This window comes from Dioscorea cayenensis, chromosome 5 (assembly GCF_009730915.1).
Source record: "Dioscorea cayenensis subsp. rotundata cultivar TDr96_F1 chromosome 5, TDr96_F1_v2_PseudoChromosome.rev07_lg8_w22 25.fasta, whole genome shotgun sequence".
Lineage (NCBI taxonomy): Eukaryota > Viridiplantae > Streptophyta > Magnoliopsida > Dioscoreales > Dioscoreaceae > Dioscorea > Dioscorea cayenensis.
The window spans coordinates 10321246-10330697 of record NC_052475.1 but is presented as its reverse complement, the minus strand read 5'-3'; the positions used below and the strand labels follow the sequence as shown (position 1 = coordinate 10330697).

The 9452-nt window shown below is 31.4% G+C and overlaps 1 long non-coding RNA gene across 1 annotated transcript; it reads right to left on the bottom strand.

Moving 5' to 3' along the window:
- Window positions 1-632: 632 nt before the first annotated feature.
- LOC120262180 lies at window positions 633-1628 on the bottom strand. The gene is made up of 3 exons (XR_005536717.1): window positions 1375-1628; window positions 1176-1279; window positions 633-1062 (listed from the first exon to the last, which is right to left on the bottom strand). It is a non-coding gene; the product is annotated as an uncharacterized LOC120262180 (long non-coding RNA).
- Window positions 1629-9452: the final 7824 nt, after the last annotated feature.

Sequence of the window (9452 nt, the reverse complement as noted above, 5' to 3'; positions counted from 1 at the left end):
ATATATAAATATGTAAGCAAGATGAGAATCACAATGCATCCCAAGTGGAAAATCACAATTTAGAAATAGTTTTTTTAATTTCTAATCCATTGCTAATTCAGTTTCGCAATATATAAGAGACGAATTTCATGGGTTCCTTAAAGCCTTTTTTCTAAGTTAATTAGCACTGGAAGTGATGGCCCATTCTGAAATTAGAAACAAATTAGCAATAGATTTACTTTGGTTACTAAATTCTAAAAATTGAAAAGGAAAAAAATTCATTTCTAATCAGTTTCTAATTCATATCCCTTGTAGATCCGTTTCACAATTTAGAAATGGATTAGATATAGACTGCTATCTGTTTCAAAAGTTAGAAAAGGATTAGAAAATAATTTTTTTGTTTTAAATCTATTTTTCATTAGAAACTGAAATTTTTGGTTTGTAATATGTTTCAAAATTTTTAAATAGATTAATCTATTTCTAATCCATTTCTAATCCATTTCATAATCTATACAAGTTATAATTATCGCAATAATTATTCTACCAAACACATTAACATATAATAATTCAATTACAAAATATTGTAAATAACTAATCTGTTCAACGCATAATATTGTAAGTAATAAATTTGTTTAATACAAAATATTGCAAGCGACAAATAAAATTGCAGATCACCTACAAGTTCAACATCATGATTATCACTAAATGGTTGAGTCATGATTTGTAAACTATAAGCATTGAAAGATCCTGGTCTCTAAATGCATAATATCCTCCCGATTTTGGCCCTTCTCATCTTTCATCTTGCACAGACTCTACTGAAGTTGTCTATTGTTATCTTGTAACTAAATACTATTTGAAGCAGCTCTCTAATCTCAGCCTGTGCTACCTTGGTTAATGTACCGGTAGACAAGCTCTGAGATAATTAGGGATAAAAAATAGATCTCTGGGATCCTACTCCATACACCCTGCATTTTTTTCTCCCCCCACAGCTTCACAGTATATTATTGCTTCATCCACAACAAGGTGCTCACCATGCCATGCTTGTGTTTAAGATGCCTGCTCCATATGCTCCAAGTAATGATCCTGCATTAATGAATTTGGCTTACCAAATATTGTTCTCAAAGCAATGAATAAAAATAGTGATGTAGATACAGTTTATGATTCAAAAACACAAATAAAATGCTAGCTCTACTTACCTTAGTTGCCTTAGATCATGCATTAACAAGCTCTGAAGTCCCTTCCTTATATGGGTCACTTCAAAAGGCTCATATGGAAGAGGGTCACGGCCAAGCTTCAATCGCTAGAATAATATAACAAATTGAATTAAGCTCCACTTATCATTATGCTAACTTTTTCTAATTTAGAAATACATTCATGTTTTCTTAAATGACTTACCAGTCTCTCCTCATGAGAGGCATAGGAAATTGAGCCTCCTGTGCGCTGAGATATCCACATCGAGGTCCTCTAGTCTCATTAAGCTGGTTTGCAGCAAATTTCTCACTCCGAGCTTTAAATTCTGGGGAATTCCATGATTTCCTCCATATTTGCCATGTAAAATTATTAACATGCATGACCTTTTTTCCCTTTTTCTCAAAGTACACATTAATGCTCTATAACACTCTGCAACCTTGCGTTTCCAGGCCATCTTGATGTTAGATGAGATTGACTCATCCCAAATAAAATATTTCTATAGTTTAACATAAAGCACTATATATATTACACATCCAAAAATTTTATTTTTATCATCACCCATTTGCAATTATATAATAAGGCAGTGATATTAGTAAGAAGAACAATAAAATTTAAATGTAAAAATATATATTAATCAAAATTAAATATCACCAATGGAGCATGGTATTATTCTCCCAAAGAAAGGGAATGGAGGGTTTCATTTGATGGTAGCGAAAAAAGAATACCAAAAATGGCAAGAATAATAAAATTATAAAATTATATAAATCACAATATATATAAGGAAAACAAGTTTATCATAGGACGCCCCATCAGCTTCGCTAGTAATGTGGGCTCATGCCAAAAATCCATTACTCAATACCCTTATTATCCTTGACTTGGTTATGATAATTTATAGAAAACCAGAGTACTATAACTATATATACACACACACCATTGATCATATATAGTGCATACCAATTTAAACAAAACAACTTTAGCAAAATTTTGACTAACCTTTATTGTCTAAGCAAGCTATAATAGATGAAGATCTCATCGCTAGAATGGATAGCATGAGCCATTTTTGTTGCGAATCTATTTTTCTGAGAATCTGTTTTATTTCTTCTAATGGATGATTAGGAGGTAAAAACTTTCTGTGTTTGTCAAACTAAGATTGTTTCCCACCTTTTGTTAGGGTAAATGCATCTGAATCTTCTTTACAGAATGGACATGTGGTTATACCTGCAATTTTCCAACTAGATAACATTGAATATGCTGGGAAATCACTTATGGTCTACATAAGTGTAGTATGTATATCTAAAAACTATTCTTCCTCGAGGCATCATATGTTTTAACCCCAATTTTCAACAAATGCTTCACTTTTGGAATAAAGGGATGTAAATATACATCCAACATGTCTTTCGGATTTTTGGGCGGAGGAATTATTATGGTGAGGAACATATACTCCGCTTCCACTATCACTGGCCGAGAGGAATACTAATGGCTTGATTGTCCAAACATTTGAAATCCATTAGTACAAAATCCCAACCTTACATTTTGACTTTCTGATGTAAATGATTGGTAGGTGTTATTGAAATGCTTACATGGAGGAGTGTCAAAATTATGGTGCATGATTCCTTCAGACTCATGCTCTGTATGCCACCGCATTTCTTTCACTGTTATATTTGATGCATATAATCTTTGCAACCTTGGTCTTAACAGAAAGTAATACATCTTCTTTTATGGGATATTTGTTCCACTACTAGATGAATAATATTTTCATCGCTTGTACTTGGGAGATATGCAAACTTTGCAACTCATTAATTCACTGTCTTCTCCCTAATATATCATCCATCCATTAAGGAAACAATAGATCTTCTCAACTGGTAAGCCTAAGCCTTAGACTAACTTCTTTGTACTATAAGACTTATCTTGCATTACACTATCAATCGGTAATAGTTCCTTCAATAACTGCAAAAGTCATCAAAACACCTCTAGAAAAAACAATGTTCAGCCTTAATGTTTAGCATACTTGCCACAACCGATACATGTAGATGCTTTCCAAAACCTGGACACACCTTTTAATTAGCGGCTTTTAGCATGTCAAATAAATGTTAAGCCGATGCAGTTGGTGGTTTCTCCATATGAGTATATGAGAAATGGAGACCTCCAGCATCCATAACCATTTGTTCAGATAAATTATATGGTGTTCGTTCAACCCCTAGAACTGGTTTATCTATCACATCTTGTCTACCAAGAGCATTGGTGTTTGGCACTATCGATTCCCCATTGAAAATCTATTGATGGTAACATGGCACAAGCCCTTACTTCATTAGATGATACCTAATCGCATTTTTATCAAGAAAAACACGATTTTGACACTTGCAATGATTATAGGGACACTTGATTTTCATCCCATCCATAGATTCTAGATGCATCTTTACAAATTCTAGGAATTCGTTGACACCCCATAAGAAATTGGGGTGTAGAAGCCATCCTTAAGCCTAGTATGCATCTAACTACTTCCCAAATTCATTTCATATCTAGCAATTTTATAAAGAGACAAAAAATGAACCATGAGACACTATGACCCACGAAACAATATTGTGCCATTGGGCACTATTTTTTTGTTTTAATTCAAGTAATATAGTTAACTATTAGCACCACACATGTACATTAAAAAAAAATATAAAAAAAACTAGATTTTCTTCCATCAAAAAATAAAGTATAAAATTAACATACATGTAAATGATTAAATAAATAGTAATTAACATGAATGAAAACTATGTTTGATGCTCATGGGAATCATCGAAATAGAATTAGAGCTACAAGGGAACTAAGCTTTTACTTGAAGTTAAACATCCTTGAAAATATTCTTAAATCTTCTTAGCACTTCAAGTTCCTTTACTTCGTTTACAATTTAGATGAGAAAACTAAGCTCTTTTGATATCTAAACTGGACACAAAATATTCAGTAATTTGCTAATTTTAATGAAACTCGACATTAAAACAATTAATAACAACCAATAGTCACACAACATGAATAAATAAAAAAAAATACACATTTGTAAATAAATATTTTCATAGTTCAAAGGATAATTGTGTAAGTTCAACACAATATAATACCAAGCTATTAAGATGAATCAGATTTAGGTATGTTTTTAGGGAATGTTTACCTAATCAGTTCAGGTATGTTTTTAGGGAATGTTTACCTAGATTTGAACAATGGCCTTATGGAATCTTAATTCCACTTCAATTTATCAAACAATCTGAAAGTCCACCTTCAAATTTGTTATTCTAGAGGTATCAATCAATAAGAGTTACTTAAAAAGTGAGAATTAATCATGGTTTAAAGGAAAATTAAGGACAGGCTTAATGAGAAAAACTTTCAACTCTTGAAGGCTTTCAAGCTCTCCTAGTGATGAAGGATATGCCCACTCAATTCATTATTTTCCAATTTCCTTGCATTTCCATCATGAGAACATAAGATACAAATAAATATAAGAATTAATGAACAAATGAATGAATGAATGGAAAATTAGTGTTTTATAAATGTTTACTGAAACCAAATTATGCAAAGAGCTCAAGTTTGGAATTTGACCAGAGAGTTTGCTCCCTCTAAGCCAACTGCATCAACAATACATTCTTCTATATGAGATACAAAAACTCATAACTATTGAGCAATACCAACTGTCTTACATGTCTCCCACTACAGTTAATTTGGCAATACAATTCGATATAGTCCCCAAGATGCCGAAATTTGTTAGATTCCTAAAAGAAACAACCAGTTTATGCATCTTCTTCTATTGACTGAATAATATACAGGAACACATAGTTTTTGATACATAAATAATTACAATGAATCATTAAGGGCACCAAATGTGGCATAAATAATTAAGATGAATCAAAAGCATTTGTGGATTTTGTAAGTATAGAATAGTCTAGACAAATAGTTGCATACTAGTAAAAATTATGTAAATTATGATCAGGATACATTATCAATAAATTTACCTACTTTATAGAGCAAATGATCAAGTTAAGAGGATGGGAAAATAAATTATTAGAGATTTCATACTAAATGTGGATGATAATATAATAATTACACTCTAGTGGTAATTTTATAAAAGTGATTCTATTTGGATATCTGAACATACCTAGATCTTCTTAACACTTTTGATTCCTTTGCTCCATTTACAATTCAGACTAGGAAACTAAGCTCCCTTAATATATGAATCCGAAAAAAAAAGTATTTTAGTAGTTTGCTAATTTTAATGAGATGCCACATTAAAAAAATTAATAGCAATCAATAGTCTCACCACCTAAATAAACAAAGGACATGTGCATTTGTGGAGAGGTTTACACATCATGAAATCAATGTATAGTTCATTGCTTCTGATAAGGGGGGACTCACAGAGATGAGGGCAGATGACGAAGGGTTGAAGCCATGCCTGCTAGGGTTAAGTTTGATGAAACCACTAGGTTGAATGTAGATGCTCTTGGGGAATGTGACTCTCATCTCGGCGTTAGAGAACCTGTCTTTGAGAGCGCTAGTTAGGGTGATGCCCTTCTCTGCTAATTGGAGTCTTCAAAATTTGTCAAAGATGGTTCAGCCATTGTGGATCTCAGGAAAAAAAAAAAGTTTTGTGAGGTTATTTTGGGAACTGCAGAGCTCAGCGATCTCTTTATGAAGGGCTTTGTGCTCATCGATGGCGTCACTCTTCTTTTGGGGTAAAAGCCCTGGCTCACTCTTATTTGGGGATGAAAAAGATTGAAGAAAATTATAGCTATAGCTATAATGTATCTATAATATACATATATTACAAACAAAAAAACATTTGAAATAAGTTAAATGTTATTGTAATTATAATAACTATAAGTTATATCATTAAATAAATAATTATTGATTAAAATAAATTTATATCTCTACAAAATTTATATCTATAAAACAAAACATAATTATAAAAAATTGTACAAATCATCAAATATATTGTACATTACTATTAATTTTCACAAAATTAGAATTAAACATTGTGCCATATTTTTTATTATTTCTATGAAACAATTAAAATTTCAAATAATCAATTATGGATATGATAATATTATAGATATTTATAAAATCAGAACTTATCTATAATAGATTTTAAACTATTATTAGAAAAATTTATGAGTTTAAGTTATTTATAACATCTTCAAAGAATTTCAATATAAATATATATATATATATATATATATTTATAAATTTTGTAAATATATATGTTTATTAAATTTTTGAAACAAGAAATATTTGTAAATATTTATAAATTTTTTAAATAATTTTAAGCTAAAATACATTTTTCAGAAAATATACATTCAAAAAGAGAAAAACCATGTTTGTTTTTACTTATATTTACTTAGAAAATAATTACAAGTAAAATTAGTATTATCTAAATATATTATTGGCCACAATTTAGTAAATCACATTCTACACAATTAGATTTGTGGTTATAAATAAAGCATCTTTCATAGTTTCTATAATAGATTATTGTACATATTGATAGAGTTAAATTTATTTGTATATTTTTAAGTAATTTTAAAGTTGAAATGAAGTTGTTAAAAATGGAACATAATTAGATTTCAAACTATTATATGTAATAAATAGTTGGAATAGAATTAAAATTAATAATTTAATTTATTTTCTAAATGTTATACAATGAAAATATATTTTATGACTAACTATTGTTATTAATATATATATATATATATTATTTGTTATAATTGTTTTTAATACGATAAAGTAGAAAATTTTCAAATAAAATATTTTCTATTATTTATTTTTTTATGTATTTTAAATTTAGAAATGGATTATAGTTCCGTTGCTAAAATTAGAAACAAAATTGCATTCCATTTCTAATTTAGAAACCGATTATATTTTTGTTTCTAATTTAGAAACAGATTAGAAACCGACACCTTTTTCATTTCTAAATTAGAAGCTGAAATAAAATCCGTTTCTAAATTAAAAGCGGAACACAATTCTGTTTCCAATCCATTTCTAATTAGAAACGGAATCATTCTGAATCTAGATTTATGTTTCTAATCACACATATTCTTGTAGTGTCATATGCCAAATATATAAAAAAGAGTAGGGAATTGGTTTTAATGAAAAGCTTCTACTTTTCTCTCCATCTATGATAGATAACCTTTTTCGAAGATCTAATGAGCACTGGAAATCTCCTGAGAGAAATAGCAAGCCCAATTGCTAAAATTAAACTCTCAAGAGATGACTTATAGAAAAATCTTGATGGAAGTTCTAGTAAGAAAGTCTCATAGAAGGATTTTAATAACCTACATTAGGGAATGCAAAAACTATAAAATAAAGGATTCAAGGTCCAATGGCTTTTATTGTAAAAGTATAATTAAATGTGCAAAGAACTCTTGGGAAAACAGAAAGGCATCAATAGTGATAAGTGCTTGATTGAACATTTTTTTATATCATTACTTTAAGCATTTAGCTTGTTCCATTAATGCAATTCATCAATTTTGGCACTTAGCTTATTCATATTGTGAATTTAGGTCATAGTTTACATATTTGAAGAAAATAAGCCTGAAACATGTCCGTAATTAAGCCCGTGGTTAGGCCTTATTTCTCATTGATCTTATGATATAATTATGTGTGCTTGAATTCCATGTATTATAAATTATGAGAGCATTAATTGATCCATATATTTAAGATTGAGAAAACCTTTGAATAATAAGTCTACTATAATTCATAGAGGTTGTAAGGCCGCCTAGAGATCGGGCGATGCAAATTGTTCGAATTATGGTTAAACCTAGGTATAATACCATAGTTGGTCCCTCTACTTTTCTCTCTCTTCCCTTTTGGTCCCTCTACTCAAAAATGCTCCTGACTAGTCCCTCTACTTTTGAAAATGTGCCCACTTAGTTAAAAATGCTCCCAACTAGTCCATCTACTTTTAGAACTGTGTCCACTTAGTCCCTCTAAGTGGGTACATTTTTAAAAGTAGAGGGATTGATTGAGAGCATTTTTAATTAAGTGAGCACATTTTCAAAAGTAGAGGGACTAGTCGGGAGCATTTCTGAGTAGAGGGACCAAAAAAGAAGAGAGAGAAAAGTACAGGGACTATTTTGGTGATTATACCTTAAACCTAATAGAGGGATCCATGAAATGCCATACAATCGTAGAGAGAATAGGATTAAAAAGATATTTCAATCCATTCCTTAAAGTAGGTGGATTCATGATCCAATTGTCATCTTTCTTGTTTAGATTGTCTCCATATTAATTCTACCAACTTTTCCACTCAGAGCTTCAACTCGAGAATACAAAGCAAAGAGCGGATCAATCATCATTTAAACTAATTGCAAGAGAAAGTACGACATGACAAAAGAAAATAAATGAGAATGATGGAAGAATAAGAAAGTGTGAAATAGAATGAATGATAAATAGTTAAGATAGCAAAGTGCAAAGTGTCTCTAAACGCCTACTCTCCGGCAACGGAGCCAAAAACTTGACACGTCCATATATGTGTGTAAACCGCAAGTGCACGGGTGTCGAAGTAATAATCCCAAATGAGTGGGTATCGTATCCACAGAGAGTAGGGAATAAAGACACTTAAGTTGTTTCTTAACTAATGTGGAAAATGAATAGTGATATGTGTGACAAGATTCAATTCTCAAAAGTAAAAACAACAAGAAAAAGAGCACAAGGAGAAGGTAAGGCAATCGATAAAGATGGGGTACCCGGATATTGTTCCGCATAGGACAATCGTTTCAAGTGCAAGAAACCTCTATTATGCTTCCTAATTAAGTCAATAGTGAGTCATGAAAATCCTTAATTGCATAGTCCCAAATCTAAGGTCAACCATGCCTAACTCTATACATGTCCCGGAGGAGAAATCGAACAATCTCAACACCTCGTACTAGTATAAAATTGCAATGAGCTCTAGGGATTCCAAATGATATACCCTATTCCTATGTATAGACCTAACCCTTTGGCCCAGGTGAAAGATCCCTAGCCACAATTAAGCCCTAGATGCTAAAATCACTTCAACGCTTCACTCCGTTGCACTCATAACTAAGCCCCAGCGGAAGGTCATCCCTTAGCCCATTCACTCTATTATGGCCGCAAAGAACTCTTGGAACGTAGAGGTTAGATAGATCACACCGGAGGGAAAAGGGGATGCTCCGCTACCTCTCGACTCACCCTCTCAACCCTCTCTAATCTAGCTTTGTCTAACTCTCATGGTGTGTCACTCACTCACAAGAGTTACCAAGAAGAACTCTCAACCCTAGTGTCACTCTAGGGGAGTATTC